The 20,093-nt window shown below is 41.1% G+C and overlaps 1 pseudogene; it reads left to right on the forward strand.

Moving 5' to 3' along the window:
- On the forward strand, positions 1–1,401 carry LOC112648618 (chromobox protein homolog 3-like; annotated as a pseudogene).
- The last annotated feature ends 18,692 nt before the right edge of the window (positions 1,402–20,093 follow it).

Here is a 20,093-nt window from a genome sequence, read left to right on the forward strand (position 1 = left end):
CCCAGCATCCAGTTACCCCATCCCCCTACCCTATCCCCTCCAGTGACCCTCAGTTTGTTTCCTATGATTAAGAGTCTCTTATGGTTTGTCTCCCTCTCTGATTTCGTCTTATTTTTTCCTCCCTTCCCCTATGATCCTGTTGTTTCTTAAATTCCACATATGAGTGAGATCATATAGTAATTGTCTTTCATTTATTTTGCTCTGGGTCTGCTCTCCACATACAATCTCCCTGGAAATCTCACCTAATCTTACCTTTGAAATGGTATTTATGTGCTGACACCCCAAGTTTATGTCTCCCATTTAACTTTTGAATTCAGATTCATATCTAATACTCTACTTGACATCTTCATTATTACTCATTACAGATTTAGTATGTCCCAAACAGAATTCCAATTTGCTCCCACAGACCTACTCCATAAGCATTCCTTCCCATCTCAGGTGATGACAACTGAATCCTTCCAGTTTGCTTATGCCAAAAAACCAAAGTCATACTCCATTTCTCTCACAACCCATAACTAATGGGTCAGGAAATCCTTCTGGTTCTACCTTAAAATGCAGCATGAGGGGCACCTGGGTTGGGCTCCACGCTCAGTGGGGCATCTGCTTGGGATTCTTTCTCTCTCTCTCTGCCTCTGCCCCTCCTGCTGCTCTCTCGCTTGCTAGCTCTTTCTCTCCACCTCCCTCCTCCCTAAAATAAATATAAATAAATCTTTTTTAAAAAATTCAGCTCCCTCCCCTCCGGGGACCACCAGGTGCCATGCCGTGAACGTAATAGCTCTTCAAGTCTGCAATAAAAAATGGCCTCCAATAAAACTACACTGCAAAAGGGAAAGAAACAGAATGGAAAGAGTAAAAAAGGAGGAGAGGCGGAGCCTGAAGAATTTATGGTGGAAAAAGTACTGGACTGCCATGTAGTGAATGGGAAGGTGGAGTATTTATTTCCTGAAGTGGAAGGGACTTACAGATGCTGACAATACTTGAGAACCTGAAGAAAATTTAGATTGTCCAGAGTTAATTGAAGCATTCCTTAATTCTCAAAAAGCTGGTAAAGAAAAAGATGCTACAAAAAGAAAATCTTTAGCTGACAGCGAATCTGATGATAGCAAATCAAAGAAGAAAAGAGGTGCTGCTGATAAACCAAGAGGCTTTGCCAGAGGTCTTGATCCTGAATGAATAATTGGTGCCACAGACAGCAGTGGAGAATTAATGTTTCTCATGAAATGGAAAGATTCAGATGAGGCAGACTTGGTGCTGGCAAAAGAGGCAAATATGAAGTGTCCTCAAATTGTAATTGCATTTTATGAAGAGAGACTAACTTGGCATTCTTGTCCAGAAGATGAAGCTCAATAATTGTTTGCATTGCTTTTTATATATTTATATATATATATAATATATTTATATTAATATATAATAAACATTAATATATATTAAATATATTTATATATATAAATCTGGGTCTTTGTTTTTTGGTTTATTAGTGTGAAGAAATAACATTCTAATGAAAATCAAGTTTGATATGTTTGTTTCGAAGTAGTATTGGGGGAGTTGTTGGGGTTTTTTGCATCTATAGCACTGGTTTACTTTGAACAAATAAAAGCTTTCTGTAGTTGTTTCCTTTATCAGAAAAGAATATTTGAGACCATATTATCCCCCTGCATCAGAGAACACCTTTTCTAAATGTTGGGGGAAATCTTCATAGTTGTTACTCAGTCAAAATTTGTGTTTAACTCCTATATGCCTAAGGACCATTCTGGGTTTTTTGTTTATTTAGGGCTTTTTGTGTGTATATTTAAAAGTACATAAATAAGTGGTTTTCTTTTCTTTTTGTTATTTTTGAAACATTCACCAAAACAAAAACAGCATTTTATAACCATGGATAAGGCCATGTTTTTGGGATGCTATCATTTTCAGCAACTTAAGAAATAAATCACTTAAAGTTACATTGAAATTTTTCCTGAAGCCTTAACCTTTCAAATTTTGTAATTAATTGGACAATTTAAATATAATGTAGAGAGTTTAAATTGGACAATTTAAAAGCAGCCATATCAGAATTCATATCCCTAGTTACAGTCAAATAAATGCAAGTTTATTTGCAAGATCCCTGAAAGGAAAATTTTAATCACCACCAACAACCTCCCCACCCAAAGGGCAAAACTAGACAAGTTTTGGTGTACTTTAATTAGGTAAGCAAAACTTAGTTAAATGGATATTTAAAGGTTCCTTCTAGTGAACCATTCCTTTTCAAGAAGTTGAAAACCCTTGTGCTTTATTGACTAAAAGGTCATGATTCATGGAGTGTCTAAGACTTTGTTGATGGAAACCTAATCATAACGAGGTGGTTAGAAATTTTCGCAATTTAGCAACTGCTGGAATAAATGGGTGGACAGACTTCTATAATCCAAATTCTTGACCTGCATGTTTTTTCTTCACCCCAACTCATTCCTAACATGTAGGCTCAATCTTCTCAGTATTTGAACTACTGGTTCAGTAGAAACCAGAGAAAACAATAACTTTAGTTATTGTAGTCAGAATGTTATCCAACTGTATATTGTTTACTTTATTGTAAATACTGGCAAACAGTGGTCAATAGTTTTATATTCAAAAAAATAAATAAACATAATAAATAATTTAAAAAAATACAGCAAGACTCTGGCCAGTTCTCAGGCATCTGCTGTGACCACCTAGTCCTTTGCTTTATCATCATCTGTCACCCGCAATACTACAACCACTTTCCAACTGGTCTTTGTGCTTCTCCCATTTCTGCTCCCCACAGCTTATCTCCACAGAACATGGACAGGATTCTTTCAAAGTGTAATCAGATCATGTCTTTGCTCAAAACTCTCTAGTGGCATTCCATCTTCTTTAGAACACTTTTGGTGGCCTACAAGTTCTCTCATAATTGATCCCAAGTTCCTTTTTGTCCTCTTTGCCTGTTCCCTGTTCTGTGGCCTCCTCACTCTTCCTCAAACACATCAGGCATGGTCCTGCCTCAGGATCTAGTGTCTACTGTGTCCCTGTCTGAAACATCCCACCTCAGAGACCTGTGTGAACGATTCCCAGGTTCTAAGTCCTTTTCAATGAAGTCCCCTCAAGTCACCATCCAATCTCCCTCTATTCTTCCAGAACAATAAACCCTGCCAACATTCTGCAGTCTATGATCTTTCTCCATCCATCCAAATGTAAGTGTCATGAGGAGAGAGGGTTTTGGTCTCGTCTGTTCGCCGATGTATTACATACTCCTCACTATGATTGCAGGTATCACACTGAGTGCTCAAATAGTTGTTGAATGGATGAGTTGACGACTATCCTGAAGAGTCAGAGCAAGACCATGATTTTGAAAATGATGTACTACAGGAACTAAATGAATGTTTAGAGTACCTTAGCACCCATGAGAGGATGTAAGATATGACCTCCATAATTTAGAAAGTCAGAAAGAGGGAAAAGGTGAGATGAAACAATTAAAGGAGTTGTAAAGACAGATCAGCTAGAAGGGGAGCAAGTTTCAATAAGCAAGGATTGCCAAGAAACAAATTACAATGCCAATACTAAGTCCTTTACTGAAGCAATAAATAGAATTGACTAAAGAATATGAGAGATATGGAAGAGAGACTTGAGAAGACAACACAGAACACAGGTGAAAAAGACCAAAAATGAAAATGGTGACAGCTCTCAGAGATGACAGCAATCACTAAGAATGGGACAGTGTTCCTGTGGAGGAAACCTGAAAGAGTAGACCCAGAACCATCATCTAATCAATCCAGCAAACTTAAACTTTGACTGTCCTGTGGGACAAAAGTTTTGTCATATATAAGAAAAGACCCATCAAGATACATTGTGGCAAACTATGTAAGTCATCATATTAAAGAAAATCCTGTAACTATCCAAGCAGAAACATGTGCTACCTACAAGGAACCAAAAAGTAGGCTTGCCTCGGTATTCCCAAACACAAAGTTTTAGAATACCAGAACAGCATCTGTGGAGTTGAGAGGAGGGAACTGTGACACAAGAATTTTAAACCCAGGTGGTTATCACTGATGTATGAAAACCACACACACAATATTAGGAACATGAGGGCCCAGAAAATAGAATATCCTTGTCTCTTAAAAAAAAAAATTACTGGAACACCTACATGGTGAAGACAGCTAAGACAAATCAAAATTAAGAGTTTAGGGGGATCCCTGGGTGGCTCAGGGATCATCTTGAAACCCAATGTTTCAAGATGGTACAATTCTATATTGTGATATATGCTTCAGGGGCCACACACACACACACCCTTGGATCAGCCAAGACGAGACTTTACCCAAGGCTACGTATTTGCTTGGCCATCTCTTCCTTCTTTATCCTGCATCACTTAGTCCCTTGGAGGTTTTCTCCTAAAAAGCACTTCCTTGACAAAGCAAATGGACCCAATTCCCTAGGTCCAGCTATTTCTAAGCAACCCCCCGAAGATGGGTGGTACTAGGAGTGATCCTAGAAAACAGATCTGAAGGATAAGATCCTGGAATTAGATCACCCATGGATAAGAGGGCAATATAGATCTAATCGCTGGAGGTAGCAATATTGACAGTCCCTGGCATGCAGTGGCAGTACAATTGCTGAAATTTTCACCTCTTGTGAAGTGGGCAGGAAACATGTAAAAGGGAATGCGTAAGTTTATGCAATGTCTCTGGCATTTGAGAGCAACAGGAGACAGAGTAATTAGGAGGACTGTGGAATGGAATGCCTACTGCTGAACAGCATCCATAGCTTTGAAAAAGGAAAAACGACAGGTAGAGGGCAACCAAGTATGAATTTAAAGCAAAACGTGAGAATTAGAGAATTAGAGAGACCCTCATTTCCTGAAGCTAACAAGCAGCAGAAAGAGCTGAAGACCAGGCCCAGGACTTAGCCAGAAGAATGGCAGCACTTCAAAGAAGGATGACTTAGCCTTAGGAAGCCTCCTACACAAAGTCAGGGTCCTGCTGGCAGAGGAATAGGACCTAGAGATCTGGGATGGGGTATCTGCATAGATGCATCTGAGACTGGAGTCCTCAGACCCCCAGAACTCTCTGTGCCCGCAGAAGCAGCCTGATTACCTGTGTTGAAGATAAAGTTCCCTCTTCATCTTCACTACTGCTGACTTGAAAGTGACGCCGTAGCCTTAAACAAGACACGTGCATTACAAGACAATCCTAGCTCATCTTGGGATCTGCCTCCTCCCTGACCGGCCAATCAAGGCTCAGAGGGAGATTTTACTGGCACTGGGGATGTACGATAGAGCTGAAGCTGAAATCCAAAGTGAAACCAATCACCAGATCCTTTACCTCAAGCCCCAGCACCTTGCACTAGGTGGTTCTCCTTTGCAAATAAGTCTCTAAAATGACCACTAAGTCTATTTACTCCATTCCTTTAGTCAAGAGAGATGGGCAACAGGTGATCAATACCTCCTTGCAAAGAAGTATCATAGGCTCAGACTATTTAAAGTCACTAAGCTGCTTCTTTCCCCATCAGTGGAGCTGGTTACGTGACTTCCAGAATCCAATGCAAAATGAAAATGTTGAGCAGCTTGTTCAAGAACAGGGAGAAAATGACATTAAAGTATTGACATATAAAGTTTTGTCTTTAAAAATATTTGTATCAGTTATAAAGCATAATTGGGTCAGCATCAATAACCGTGGGGGAGATGCAAATCAAAACCACGATGAGATCCTACCTTACACCCAGTAGGAAGGTGACTAGAAAAGACAGGAAACAAGTGCTGGTGAGGATGTGGAGAAATCGCAACCCTTGTGCACCATTGGTGAGAATGCAAAATGCTGCAGCCGCTGTGCAAAACTGGAGTTTAAAAAATAAAACTATAATTGGATCCAGCAATTCCACTTCTGGATATATACCCCAAAGAATTGAAGCCAGGGACTTGAACCGATATTTGCACACCTCTGTCCATAGCAGCAGCATTCATAGCCTTGTTGTCAAGAGGTAGCAGCAACCCAAGTGCCCATTGGCAGATGAATGAACATGCAGAATAGGGTATATACATACAAAATGCTGGCATACTGTTCAGCCTTATAAAGGAAAGAAATCTGATCATTTGTGACTATATGGCTGAACCTTGGGGACATTATGTTAAGTGAAATGAGCCAGTCACAACAGCACAGCTACTGTGTGACTTTGTTTACATGAAGTACCTAGAGTAGTAACATTTACAGAGACAGAAAGTAGAGTGGAGGTTGCCAGGGACTGGAAGGAGGAGAGAATGGGAGTATTGCTTAATAGGTACAGAATTTCGGGGTCTTTAAAAAGAATTTATTTATTTGTGAGAGACAGAGAGAGGCAGAGACATAGGCAGAGGGAGAAGCAGGCACAGGGAGCCCGATGCAGGACTTGAATCCCAGACTGGGATCACGCCCTGAGCTACCCAGGTGTCCCCAGAATTTTGGTTTTACAAGACAAAAAGAATTCTGCAGATAGAAAGTGGTAGTGGTTGCATAACACCATGAATGTACTTAATGCCACCTACTCTATTGCCAGGCCTCCTCTTTCTCATTTCTCCACTCACCTTTCTCTGTGGCTCAAGGATGAGGAGTGGTGATTACTATCATAAGCGTCAAGGCAAAAGGAAATTACTACCATATTTCCACCCCACTCCTCTGAAATCCCTTCTCATTTGTAACTGGCCATCTATCCCATACAATTGGCAAATCTGTCCGCTGACTATTCCATCCACCTTGGCATGACATGCAAGCTCAACGAAATTTTAAGTAAACTCTATGCCCAACATGTCACTCGAACTCACAACCCAGAAATCAAGAGTCGTATGCTTCACTGACTGAGCCAGCCAGGTGCCCCTTGATGAAATTTTTTGAATGGAATTCAGTCACTAGCTAAAAGCATTGAAAGTACTAGCCTGAGCCAGGTCATATTCAAAATATCTTGAAATATTTGAGAATCCTGGGCCCAGGATTGGGGGAGGGGGGGTCCCCTCTGGAGGCTCACGGCTGTGGCTATTTGCCAAAGAGAAGGAAATATGTAAGTTCAAATCAGTTATATTCACATCTGTGCACGGGCTGATATTGGCCTGGCCTAGAGAGAGCAAGATCCTGCCCGTTGCCACCATGAGGGTCCCTCTTGCTCTCTGGGATTGGTGCAAAACTGACGTTAAATCACCTCTATTATTAGAACATTCTGAACAGTTGTACCTCAGTGCAGAAGGCTGATCCAAATAGAGCTCACTGCAACCTCTTGAACTCGGGCTCCCTTCAGAGAAAGAGAAATAACACAAGAGGTGTGAGGAGGAAACTTGCCATCCACCATCTCTCAGGAGCTGCAGGTCTGCATGTGTTGAGCTGTAAGCACCCAGGCTCATGCAGAGAGGCTGCAGGTGTGGCAGAGAGAGCCTGGGGCCGGTGGGAAAAAAGCTGTGCTCACAAGGTAGCACGAGTTATCCTAGACTCACTCACCTACCTAGCTCAACTCACCTGCTTGCATCTTCCGTGTCTCCTATCCTCTCTTTAAGTGCACAGGACAATATTGGCCACAGGAGATCCTGGCTCGTATTCAATGCAATTAATAAAGTGCCCACAATTAGCATGTATTGAGAGCCTTACATCCAATTAGTATTTTTTGAATCTGTATGCAAAATGGGTGGTGGAATTTGAGAAACCTAAATGTATTATGAGGAAGTTTAAAGCTTCACTGAATCAGTGAATAATATAACAACATAACATCTACTTTCTCTCATCTGCCCTGGAAATCCTCCTTGTCTGAGGTTATGCATTTTGTCACAAAGCCAGGTCAATATGAATTGGACCAGAAAATGCCCTTTGTAAAGGAATTAAGTCTTTGAGATCATTGTAGCAAGGAAAACTACTATTTTGATTAAAAAAAACAACAAATCCTTTGCGTCCCACCTGACCTCACCCCTCTCCAGCTGCCAGCTTTCCTGTTCACAGGCTCTGACCCAGTGCGAGCTGATGGCAGCCGATTCCAGCCATTTCTAAGCACAGAAAGCATAGCATGTGCTCTGCCTTCACCGTCTTCTCTCTCTCCCCCTTCCTTCCTGTCTGTTGTCTTTAGAGCCACCATCATCACGAATATGTGAAGTACCCAACGGTACTTGACATGCTTCAACTTAACACCAGTTACCTTTGTCACACTTTGTTGTTGAGGATATCAATTAAACAAATAAGCTTACTTTTTTTCTGCTTTAATTAGAAGATGAATCTTTTTTTTTTTTAAGATTTTATTATTTATTTAACAAGGAGAGGGAGAGGGAGAGAAGCCAACTCCCCGGCAAACAGGGAGCCTGACACAGGGCTCCATCCCAGGACCCTTGGGATCATGACCTAAGCCAAAGGCAGATGTTTTTAACCGACTGAGCCACCCAGGAGCCCCTAGAAGATGAATCTTAAGTGGTTTATCATAACACTGTTAAAATAAACCAGGGGCGGTGGCTCAGTTGGTTAAGCGTCAGATACTTGACCTGAGGTCTTGCTCAGGTCTTGAACTCAGTGTTATGGGTTCAAGACCTGTGTTAAAAATAAATAAAATAAACCAGTGCCTCACAAGTGGGAGTAATTTGAGGTGACTCCCCTCCCCAGACACTTGTCAATATCTGGACACATTTTTTATTTGTCATAGGTTCGGGGCTGCTGTTGGTATCTAGTTGGGAAAGGTCAGGGATGCTGTTAAACGTTCTAAAATACACAAAACAGCCCCCCACTTCAAAGAACTATCTGGGTCAAAATGTCAAGAGTGCTGAGGTTGATAAATCCTGAGATAAGTTAATCTTTTATGGGGTTTGGAAACCATGCACCACTAAGGTAAACTCAGGTTACCATTGACTCTCTTACATCAAATTATACAATTTTTTAAAAATCATTGATTTCCACACCTTGCTGCAACATCAGAACTGTTTCAAAGCATTTTAAAAATAAATTGAAGTATTTTATATTTCCATAAGATGAAGAGTAAAATGTACATCTTTTAGCATTATATAAAATACAATTTTCTTAGCAAGAAAATGTTACTAGCTAGCAGACAATGGGTTCTTTTTCTTTCTTTTTTTTTAAAGTAATCTCTACACCCAACATGGCACTTGAATGCATGACCCCGAGATCAAGAGTGGCATGCTCTACCGACTGAGCCAGCCACACACCCTGAACAATGGCTTCTTTCATAAGAAAACGGGAAAACTATCATCATTTTGCAACTTTTTCCCTTTAACCTTCAATTTTGCTGGCACGTACCAAACTCAACCCGTTTACATCTGTTTAGGTAAAACTCATTTCTCATCTGAACTTTTCTTCAGCTCAGGGGCTCCTTCGACATTATAAAGGTGGGTTTAAAAGAAAAGTTTTTAAATCCTCTATTTCAAACAGGTGTCAGCCAACAACAACAGCAAAGCCAACAATTCTGTTCCTTTTCTTTTATTTCTGGTGTTTAACTTCATATTCTTCCATCTAATTTATTCAGTGGATCATTTTTCTTATTCTGTATCTTAAGTAGCATCAGTTTTTCCTGGCTTTCCTAAATAGCTTATGTTTTCCCCAAAAGTTCATATTATCCTTCTTTCCCCAAAAACCTTATGTTGTCTTCTAAAACTTGTCTCTATACACACAGCTGAAGTCCCACTCGTTGATGGCTTTCACTCTTGAACTTCCCTCAGTCAGCTCTGGGCTTACTTAGCCAAGTTGGCTTCATATTTATTATATGTGCCTAAAATTGCCGGGAGAAGTACTAGTGCCAGGAACAAAATCCAAGCATTTGGAACCTCATCATGTCTTTGCAACGTCCATATTCCTTTTATTTAACAACTACTCCTCCTCTCCCTTCACCCTGATTTCCAAACTAAATCAGTTTTCAAGACCAGGCTCCTTCTAGAGCCACAAAGTCTTGTTTATCCTAAAAACTTGGCCATCAGGTTTCGAATTCTGAATGGTATGCCCTACTTAAGGGGGAAAGTTAGCAGAGAGAGAAAACAGCCTTCCCAGAAATATGCAGCCAAAATATTTACCAATCTACTTTTACAATTTGGAATGATTTTTCCCTTCCGCATTTTATTACGAGGAAGACTGGTTGCAGGCCATTGTTGCTTGATGACTTCCAACAGCAGCCTGGTCCTGCTTTTGTAAACAGGTTGTCTCCTCCTAAATAAAGGCTCTCATCCTCTACCTAGTCCTCATCCCCTGCTTGTGTCCATTCACCGGTAGCTTATATTATTTCTGAGAAGGAATTACGATCAGATACTTGTACTGTGTTCATCTGAAAGTACAAGTCAGCTCTAAAAGAGACCGGTGATTTCCTTCTTGGCATTCTGCTTGTGATTGTAGTTGATACTCCCAAGCAAACACTGGATACTTGTATTTGGCGATGGCCCTGCTATTGTAAACTTGCTCCAGATGTGACCGAAATAATCAGGATGATTTATGAACAAAAAAGAATAAGTATGAATATAATTTTCCCACTTTCCCTGTAACTATTTGGCTAAATAATAAATAAATATTTGGAATAGGACTTACAGAAATACATACGCCAACACAGGACTTAGGATCTTTTCTTTCATGAAACTCAAGCTTTAAATATCTCCACTTAACTATGGCTTTTCCTGTTCTCCCATAAAGATATTTTTAAACTTCTTCCACTTAGAGTTTGAATATCAACTGCCTAATCAGAGCTTCTGTGGGTCTTTATTACATCTGCCTTCATAGCAACTATAGTCTTCCTTCAATCATCTGGCTATTAATTCTAAGTCTATAATAAAAAACTCTTTGGTGGCAGGGGGGTCCCATTCTGACATTCCTTAAAGCCAGCTCCCTTCTGAAGAGTTTTCCAAAATGAATATATGAGAACAGAGAAACCTAAAGAACTTATAACCATGTAATAGTCTCTTTTCTATCAAGAACAAACTAAAAAGAGCCACATTTTAAAAGAACATATCAACTTTCTCCAAGCCCCTTAATTTTGGTCACATTTTCTACCTTTTTATGTCTCTGTGATGCAAGCTTGGAATGTCCTTCAATTTATCTTCCAGCTCATCAGCTTTCTATTCAATTTATATATTTAATTGCTGTTTGACCTATATATCTGAGATTTTAGTTTGACCATATTTATCATTTTTAGAAGCTATATCTCTTTTCCAATTCTGTCTATTTTCTGTGTGTGTGTGTGTGTCTTGCTATTTTCTTCGAATTTTATTTAGGTCCTCCTTTCAAGTCTTCAATTATTTTTATAAAGCCTGTATTATGTTCTTTGGTTTTACTCCCCCTGTGGGTGGTGGTACCTGCTGGTCCTCGCTGATGGTAGGTGGTTTCAGGGGTCAGCACAGCACACAACTCCAGAGGCTCTGATCTTATCACCACCCATGTGCAACTACGTGCAACTCACAACCCAAGTAGTCTTTGGTGGTGGGCCTAATGGGTTCTTCCTTGTTTCATAAATTGTCATTGGTAATTATCTTTAGTAGGGATTTTTTTTTTTTCCTATGGGAACCCCATAGAAGTTGCTTTCTAATTTTACATAATTTCTGCCAAGCATTCCAAGAGGGATTGATTTCTTTTTTCTTAAGATTTTATTTATTTAGGGGCACCTGGGTGGCTCAGTGTTTGAGCATCTGCCTTTGGCTCAGGTCATGATCCCTGGGTCCTGGGATCGAGTCACACATCAGGGTCCCTGCAGGGAGCCACTTCTCCCTCTGCCTCCCTCTGCCTCTCTCTCTCTCTCTCTCTCATGAATAAATAAATAAATCTTTATAAATATTTTTTATTTATTTGAGAAAGAGAGAGAGCATGAGTGGGGCAGGGGCAGAGGGACAAGCAGACACCCCGCTGAGTTCAGCACCCAACTGGGGGCATGATCCCAGGACCCTGAGAGGAAATGAGATGCTTATCGACTGAGTCACCCAGATGCTTCTAAGCGGGACTGATTTTTATTTTGTTAAAAGATTTTATTTATTTCATTCATGAGACACACAGAGAGAGGCAGAGGCAGAGGGAGAAGCAGGCCCCATGCACGGAGTCCAATATGGGACTCAAACCCGGGACTCCAGGATTACAACCTGAGCCAAAGGCAGACACTCAACTGCTGAGCCACCCAGGCATCCCAACAGGACTGATTTTTAAATCCTTTCTCACTTTTGGGGTTTCTGGACCACTTAGGTAACATCAATTCAACCTTCAAATCTATGCAAGGTGTAAGACAGTTTCAATTTCTCAGGAGACAGACTCAAACTTCCTTTCCATTTCCTTGTGTTGGTGAATGTTTGGGTCCCCCCGCCTTATCATTCTTTTGCTGTTGGATGATACATTTCTGTTGTTTAAGCCATCCAGTTTGTGGTACTTTGTTATGGCAGCCCTAGTAAACTAAGACATTACTATTCATCCAAAATTTAAAACAACACTTTACCAACTGGTAAAGGATAAACATATTATGATACATTCACACTATAGAATACTACTCAGTAATAAAATGGAGTGAACCACTGATTTATTCAACAACTTGGGTGATCTCAAAAGCATTTATGCTAACTGATAGAAGCCAGAACAAAAGGCTGAATATTATGTATTTACATTTATCTGGCATTCTAGAAAAGGCAAAACTATAGAGACAGACTGGTATCAGTGGTTGCCAAGGGAGAAGGGAGAAGGGACTAACCACAAAAGGACATAAGGGGACTTTTGGGGGACAAAGGAAACATTCTGTATTTTTATTAAAGTGGTAGATACATAACTGTGTCACACATATAAAAAGGGTGAATTTAACTGTGTATAAATTATACTTCAATAAACCTGGCTTTTAAAAATTATATTGCAAAAAATGTAAAGATAAAGACCAAAATATTGTGTATTCTCATTACCTAAATATAATCACTATGAATATTGCTATATTTATACCTAGCACTTAAATATAAAACATATTTACAAGCTTAGAGTCATATCATATATATAGTTTTATAATTTACTCATTTCATTTAGTAAAATATTCTGAATATAAACAATATTCTTCTGAAACCTTATTTCTGATTAATTCTATTCCACAGCATATGATCTTTTTCAACCAATCCCCTATTGTTGAAAAGTAAAGGTTTCCCCACTGGTGACTTGCAATAACAAACAGTGTTTCAAAGTCTTTAAAGCTTAATTGTTACATATATTTATAAGAATGGAATAATTACTTTTTAAAAATTTTTTATTTATTTATGATAGTCACAGAGAGAGAGAGAGACAGAGACACAGACAGAGGGAGAAGCAGGCTCCATGCACCGGGAGCCCGACGTGGGATTCGATCCCGGGTCTCCAGGATCGCGCCCTGGGCCAAAGGCAGGCGCCAAACCGCTGCGCCACCCAGGGATCCCGAATAATGACTTTTTAAAACAACAATGATAAAAATGTCATATGATACATTAATACAAAATTACTGGTTTAAAAACAATCCACTTGGAATATATCCCGATTACTATACATTTTTGAGAGCTGTGCTCTTCATGACATATACGTTCCTGTAGTAGAATTTGGAGGCTGAGCAGTACAGAAGTAACATGAGTGTTACTAGAATCGGTTGATCTAGGTTTGTGCCCCAGCTCTGCCCTGGGTGACCGAGTCTGCAATATGTACATTAGTTTTTCATCTGTAAATTGGAGGTGGAAATACTCTATGTGGCCCACTGTTGGTTGGCTAATCAGACTTCCATACCAAAATTCTTTGCTGTTGCTTAGGTCCCCAAGAGAGGCTGGAAAGGCTACAAAATTGCTTTCCCACTCTTCTTGAAGCTAGGATGGCGGACTGACACAGTTCTGGCCAATGAAAGGTCTGTTGGGAAAGCTTTCACTTTTCTCCTAAAGTCCCTGGTGCCTGCTCCTTCTCTTCCTCCTTATTCCAGCCTTGAACACAGATGTGATGACTAGAGCAGCTGTTTTGCAACCATTAGTGACTTTTTTGAGAGGCCAACATGGTAGGAATGGTGAAGTGGAAGATCAGAGGAGCCTGGATCCTTGGTGAGGGGCTGTTGGGCTACCCCAGCAGTTCCAGAAGGCCACCCCCATATGTCTTGTTAAACGAGAAAAACAACCTCCATCTATTTAAGCTGGTTTCCTGCCACTAGTAGATGAAAGCATTCCTAACTGATAGGCCAGCTGTTGTGAAGAACAAACGAGCATATATGGGACTGTGCTTTGGAAAATGGGAGCCAACACACACATTTCAGGTGATATTTGCTGCTCAGTTAAAGACAAGATTAATAACATGCTGTCTTTCTACCTGTGATTTTTTTCCTCTCTCTCCAAGCTTCTCACTCAACAAGACTTTATATTACATTTTCTAGACTGTAATGGTGTAGACACCATTTTTTCCAATGTTGTACTACTGATTATCTTCAGAAAATGTTTATGATCAAACCAAAATACTCTGCACATTGCAATTTTTTTTAAAGAAATACAAAAGATCAGTTGCTTTGTTCAATGAAAGGAGGCTTCCAAACAGCACCATGTCTGTGTCATTAAAAGTGGGACTAAGCAATCAGAGAAAGACAATTATCATATGGTTTCACTCATATGTGGAATATAAGAAATAGTGAAAAGGACTATAAAGGAAAAGAGGGAAACGGAGTGGGGGAAAATTAGAGAGGAAAACAAACCATGAGAGACTCCTAATTCTGAGAAACAAAGGATGCAGAAGGGGAGGAGGGTTGGGGGTGGGGTGGCTGGGTGACGGGCATTTAGGAGGGCATGGATGAGATGAGCACGGGGTGCTATACTGTATGTTGGCAGATTGAATTTAAATAAATTAAAAAAAAATGAAAGTGGGACCAAGTTCCATTGTCAAAAGCAAAGGTAGGATTGCCAGGATGAAGGTAGAATTGACTCAGTAGTTGAGTCAAGCCTCTTTAGGCGGGTGATGTCTCCAGCTGCTCTCAAGAGCTTCATTTCCTGAGCCAGGAATTCTCATTTGAGTTCACTAGATGAGAAGTGTTGGAAACAAGTGCTGATGATGATTTGAGGCTGCCAAGCCCCACATTCATCGGAATTCATGACAGAGTGTTTAAAGAGAAAAGACGAAGACTTTGAGCAAATCAGTAGCCACAGAGGCTCTTTTCTCAATTTTAGGAAGGGGAGATGTGTCTATCTCCCCGGAGGGATACATCAGCATCAGAATTAATGTAAATAAAGGACCTGGCATTTACTAGATGCTTGTTAAGCAGAAGCTTGGCCTCCCACCCAGGAAAGGCTTCTACTTCTGCATTCCAGAGCTTAGCAGTGCAGAGCCCCTTTATTTAGATCACCCTCATTGGGTGATATTGGACAAAGCCTTACTTTTCTCATCTGTAAAATATCATTCTAATAACAGTACCTACTTTAAAAGTGTGTTATGAAAGATTAGTAATATAATCCTGGTAAAGTGCTTAGCATGGCTCCTGGCACATGGATATGCTTAATAAATGTCAGCTCCTATTATTGTTAATACTTACGCTTCTGCTCTGTTGGCTCTTTCCCTTTAGCATATAAACACATTAAGTTTTTCCATCTTAAAAAAAGTAATAGACTTTAGATATTACCTTTTATTTATTTTGCCCGTTCCTTTTTTTAAAATCTCCATTCATATCTTCCACTTTGCCTTCAGCTGCATATGCATAGGCTGGGTCAACACCTAAGGAGGCAATGATGTCCACCTGACCACATCCCAGGGTTATCCTTGATGGAGGGGGGGGTAGTGTTGGCGCAGGATCCGCTTCTAAGCTCATTCATGTTATTAGCAGTTGGAGGTCTAGTTCCTCACCAGGTAGACCTCTCCGTGGGGCCCATTCACAACAGGTGGCCCATCACTCCCCAGGTGAGTGATCCAAGCGAGGGAGCAAAGCTTGAGAATCTCAGGAAGGAAGCCACAGTCTTTTATAACCTAATCTCAAAAGTCACATGACATCATTTCAGCCAATGTAATTGGTCATATAGACCAGCTCTGGCATAACGTGGGAGGAGACAGACATAAGGGTGTGGAGATCAGGAGGCAGGGTCTTTAACCTCTCTCTTTTTTAAAAGATTTTATTTATATGAGGGGCACCTGGGTGGCTCAGTGTTTGAGCATCTGCCTTGGGCTCAGGGCATGATCCCGGAGTCCTGGGATCAAGTCCTACATTGGGCTCCCCTCAGGGAGCCTGCTTCTCCCTCTGCCTGTGTCTCTGCCTCTCCGTCTATGGCAGAAAAAAAAATAAAAAATAAATAAATAAAATCTTTTTTTAAAAAAAGATTTTATTTGAGAGCAAGAGAGAGAGAGGCAGAGAGTGTGAGAGACAGGGAGCACGAGCAGGGGAGAAGGGCAAAGGGAGAGGGAGAAGCAGGGAGTCCAATGCAGGGCTCCATCCCAGGACCCTGGGATCATGACCTGAGCCAATGGTAGATGCTTAATCGACTGAGCCACCCAGGGGCCCCTTAACAGCCATTTTAAAGGCCAAATACCACAGACAGGCTCTCCAAATGACTGTGTATATTGTGAGAAACGTAGGGATGAGTGAAAGGAACAGTAGGGCACCTATAGGTATGGGGCAGAAGGAAGAAAGGAACCCAGCTAGGATGGAGGGACAATCAGAAAGGCACAGGAGACCCCCAAATGCCAGTGTTGCTGCCATAAAAGTGAATCAAGATTCCACAAAGAGTACAGAATCAGCATAAAACACTGTGATGATATAAACTGTTAAAAACAAATCCACAAAACAAAAAAAAAATCAGTGGAGCAGTTATATTTAACTTGGGCTACACTGTGTTCTTGGTTTTTATTTATTTGTTTTTGTTTTTAGGGGATTTGCCTTTTTTTTTTTTTTTTTAAGTCTTGCTGGTGCTAATCGTAAAATCATTCTGGCTTCCCTGACCACGGGCTAGCTAGATTTTTGTGGACAGGTTGCCTGGGAGATTGACAGTCTGTTAGACTGGACTCGAACTATATCCACAGATAATCTTCAATGCACAGAATTTCCAGCAGGATGCTCAAGGGGCCACTGCCATAAGGTCATCCCCTGACTTTCCATATTTGATGTTTTTCTACTTTTACATAGGGCAAAAAGCCACACAGAAGATAGTTCCTTCTTCCGAGACAATTTTCCGCTCTGAGCTTTGGTTCTAACCCACCAGAACTGGGATTTTGGACAGGACACACTGTTCTCACTTAAGGCCAAATTGCCGACGTTCAGTGAATACGTATGCTGCCTCCTCGGGGCTCTCTCACCACTTCATTTTGCTGGTGAGAGATCACAGTTCCATCTTTTCAAATTAAATACATTGTAATGCTCTCTTAATTAAAAACTCTTTGAGTCATGCTTACTGAAATCTGTTACATGGATTTAGTTGATCATCAGGAAAGAGATTTTCTGTTCTCTGTGGAATAAAGGAATTTAGAAAGGAAATGAGTGGATGAAAATGTTCCAGTAACGAAATCCCTCTCTTTAACAATACCTGTCACGCTGAGGTATTATCTCCTGGTACGTTTACTTAACTTCAGTAAAGCAAAGAACTAACGGGTCCCTCGGGAAGCCCAGGCCCTGGGGAAGAGGTGGGTTCACATCCCAGCTCCCACCCTCACCAACGGGTCTTTCTTTGGGTCTTCAAAATGACTGCTAAGGGACGCCTGGACGGCTCAGTCAGTTGAGCGTCAGCCTTCAGCTCAGGTCATGATCCCTGGGTCCTAGGATCGAGTCCCGCATCAGGCTCCCTGCTCAGCAGGGAATCTGTTTCTCCTTTTCCTCTGCCCTTTCCCATCCACCCCTGCCTGTGCTCTCTCTCAAGTAAATAAACACAATCTTTAAAAATAAAGAAACTGAATTTCCTCAGAAGTAATGTGGGGAAATACTACACACCTAGTAGGGTGGTGGAGAGGACTCTGTGTAAAACAGCTGGTGTACAATTGGGGCACCAGAAATAGCGGCTCTCTTATCAGGGAATGACTCCTAACCTTGTACCACCCAGCGATGTGCAGTGAATTCAGGAGCGACTTTCCTCCTGGGGGCCCTTGGCTCTACCAGACTTCGGAGGAGGAGTCGGCAGCCTTAAAGCTGCCAGTGTCACACCTTAAGGCTCACACTCTCCTTTCGTCATGGTATCTTCACAAGAACTTTCAGGAGCATTTTAAGTCTGGAGGAAGTGGGGCATGGCCAGTGACCCACAGAGAGATCAGACTGCGTGGAGAGATCTTGTTCCCATACTCTTTCTGCTAAAATACGCTAACCCTTAAGAGAGTGGAAATACAAGGAACAAGCAAAAGGTATAATTGGAAGAAGTTGAGTAAAACTTTAAGATGTTATTGAATCATCACTTAAAACAAGTGCAGGCTGATTATTAATCTTCCACCCTTAGACTAAATGCAATAGAATGGGAATATTTTAACACACTTGCATCATTTTCTATGGAAGATATTCTGCTTTTCTGTGAATTCTTCATCGATAACACTCTTTTTTTTAAAGATTTTTTTTTATTCATTCATTCATGAGAGAGAGACAGAGACAGAGACACGGGCAGAGGGAGAAGCAGGCTCCATGCAGGGAGCCCGATGCGGATCTCGAACTTGGGACCCCAGGATCAGACCCTGGGTTGAAGGCAGATGCTCAACCACTGAGCCACCCAGATGCCCCCATCGATATCATTCTGAAAGTAAAGATTATACTAAGTATCTGCCAGGAAAAATCATTATGAACTTAATGTAGATTAGGGCTGAATTTTTACAAATCCTATGCCATCTCGTTGAATTGGAAGAGGCTACGATAGTGGCGTCGAAGATGTGGGTGGGGATACCATTGAGAACTTGGTAAGCACCTCATTTCCTCCTCTGTAAAATGGGGTTACTAGTACCAATCTCTAAGGAGGGTCATACGTTTCAAACTAAAAATGAGTCGGTAAATGCAAGAACATGATTAGGTATGAGGTACTATCCAAAGAGATAAAGCAACATTTGATCTATTTGGGAACTTCTTCAAAAGCCAAAAGTTTTAGGTTGTGTTTTTTTTTATTTTATTTTTTTTTTATTTATTTATGATAGTCACACACAGAGAGAGAGAGAGAGAGAGAGAGGCAGAGACACAGGAGGAGGGAGAAGCAGGCTCCATGCACCGGGAACCCGACGTGGGATTCGATCCCGGGTCTCCAGGATCGCGCCCTGGGCCAAAGGCAGGCGCTAAACCGCTGCGCCACCCAGGGATCCCAGGTTGTGTGTTTTTTACACACGAAGCTCAGTCCACAATAGGCTCTGGTTTAGGTGTATTTTCCAACGTGTCCCTCTGGTGGCATGAACCTCTCTGAGACTCTTGCTGCCCCTCCACTGTATACTGACCCTTTATTTAATTAACAGTAGATCAGAATAGCCTTGGCTTCACACCAAAGATCACAAGCTGATTGTGCTCTGTCAGTAAATATAAACTTTTAGCTTATAAGAAGCTATTATAAACATTAAAACATTCCACAGATTCTCCATGTGAATAGCTGCTAGGCTTGTAATATGTATTAATTTACAAAATATCCACTGACATGTGGATCTCTGGGCAATACAGCCCCAGGTGCTAACTCCTGGGCACCCAGACTCCACTTCTCTGTTTCTCCCACTGTCCTCCAGCATAGTCTTCAAGTGCATTATAAAAAGAAGTATGTTTTTCTTTGATGCAAACCATGAGAAGCATCTTCCCATAGAAAAATGAAAGTATCATGTAGGGTCCCTCCAAAACCCATAAAAGTCCATTTTGCCTATACTATAGACATCGTTACCATGCATACTATTTTTTTCCCTTGTGAGGGTAAGAAAGGAAGCCCAAGTCATCCAGCAGTTGTCTCCATCTTCCACTTAGCCCTCTGCTCCTCTACAACCTTTACCAGCAATATTTGAAATATCTTTCCCATGCCGAGCACCATGCCAGGTACACAGAAGGCCCTCAATAACTTATTGAATGAATGTCCCCCAATTTTTCCCACCATGGTAAGAGACGCTGCCTAAACATGGTGAGGAAGAGATCACTTTGGGGCACTGAGGTACAGTTGGTCATTATTTCTTGCCAGCCCACATCTTTTTTTTTTTTTTAAGATTTTATTTATCCATTTATGAGAGACACGCAGAGAGAGGCAGAGACATAGGCAGAGGGAGAAGTAGGCTCCC

The sequence above is a fragment of the Canis lupus genome, chromosome 7, assembly GCF_003254725.2.
Source record: "Canis lupus dingo isolate Sandy chromosome 7, ASM325472v2, whole genome shotgun sequence".
NCBI classification, from domain to species: domain Eukaryota; kingdom Metazoa; phylum Chordata; class Mammalia; order Carnivora; family Canidae; genus Canis; species Canis lupus.